Genomic DNA, 1,836 nt, shown 5'->3' with positions numbered 1-1,836 from the left:
CACACTGCTGTCCTACAGGAGCACATTCAGTGGTAGACTGAGACTACCGAGGAGCAGCACAGAACGCCACAGGAGGTCCTTCCTGCCAGTGGCCATCAGACTGTATAACTCCTCCCCTTTCTGTAGGGAGAAGCGCTAGATAATCATGTCAGGCATCACTGTCATTCCTATATTATGTTTACTTAGCACCTTACATCTCCATATTGTATCCATGTATCATATATTGTGCTCATACCGCGTACTGTACTCTTTTTGGATTATAGTGACACTTATACTTATACTCTGTACTTAACTGCATTTAATGTAACTTAATACCTCTGGCACAAGAATTTCCTTCGGGATTAATAAAGTTTTATCTTATCTTATCTTATCTTATCTTTATCTTATTCCTGTCAAGGACATTAACCCTAAAGTATTCTGCTGCTGTCGCAGCTGAAACATGGCTAACGTCATTGAAAGGAATGTGGGAGCTGCCCTCTCACGGTGAGGACTAATCAATTTATGAAATGATTTATGTGGCAGCGCCTACCTGGAGAATGACATGTAGGGCATAGCACGTACAGCTTCTCACGCATGTGTGATGTCTTTTATTTGAATTTCAGCATGTGACATGACTGGAAAAACAATTCCTTTATAAGTATTCTAAAGGCGTAACAGCCAAGCATGCTTGCTCCTCCACAGCTTGTCTGTCAGTCGGCCTGTTTTCTAGGAGGAACTCCCTCAGTCCCACACAGGAAGTAGAATGTAGAACTGCAACACGGTTACACTGTGCCTCGTGCACTAGTCAAATCTCTTGATAAGTTTATACTCCACAATCAAGCTGCAGGCCATGACGCCTGGTAGGGATTACCAAGGGATTACAATATAGTCACCCCACTGGGATTCCATCACATGGTGGATCAGATCTCTGTGACAGGGGACCAGTGCGTGGCACTCCCTCAGGGCCACAAACACAACTGTGACAGATTTGACAAAGAGCCTAAGTCTGTCTGACAGCTCAACACAAACCGCTGTCTGGCTACAATGTGAATGTTAAACTAATGCTACAGGGTTTGACATCACAGAGGTCTGCCATGGTGTTTCTCCTCCGTTAATTTCCAGAGGGCAGAAAGCAAAACAATTAGACTATTTGGAAGTAATTAAGATAATATGGCCAAGAGCTACTGGTTGTAAGCCAGTCCATTTGTGATGCAATGTTGCACAAAGAGCATGGATTTGTTTTCGAAAGCCAATTTAAGGATTTATTTCCTTTGTAAATATAATTATTCTGTTTGAATAAACAAATCAGAGTTCCATAACTGGAAACGAACATTTTCCCAAACAGCTCATCACAATGACACAATGGATGTCAGTTAATCAGCATAGGCAAAAGCAGGCCTGCAGACCTTTGGCAGATTAAGTTTGAATGCCTTGGACTGCTGAAGTAACAGCTTCAAAAGTAATGTCACGAGAGAAAAATGTTAAATCCTCTTGTTCTCCATTTGTTGCATTAAACACTGGACACCATCTGTTGGGTTGGACCACAGAATACAACAGCAGCAGGGTGGCAGCTGCCAACTTAAGACGCAACAGCCTGGCAACTGCCTCATGTTGCATGCTTACACACTCTAAAAATACTACGTTAATGGGCTTTTTCGTGGTCTTAGTTACATCAGGCAGACCAGAGATGATGCTAAAAGGTCATTTATAGAAATTCTAAACAAAAGCTAGCTGGGATTACAGAGTATTATAACAACATTTCAGGACAGGAGCTGGTCTTCCTATTTAATATATCAATCTTTTCTATTGACCCCTCTCTCGGCTTTTGTCCCCTCCTCCAGGCAGTAGGTGACTGAG

Source organism: Parambassis ranga, chromosome 8 (assembly GCF_900634625.1).
Source record: "Parambassis ranga chromosome 8, fParRan2.1, whole genome shotgun sequence".
NCBI lineage: Eukaryota > Metazoa > Chordata > Actinopteri > Ambassidae > Parambassis > Parambassis ranga.
Note: the sequence above shows the minus strand (reverse complement) of the source record.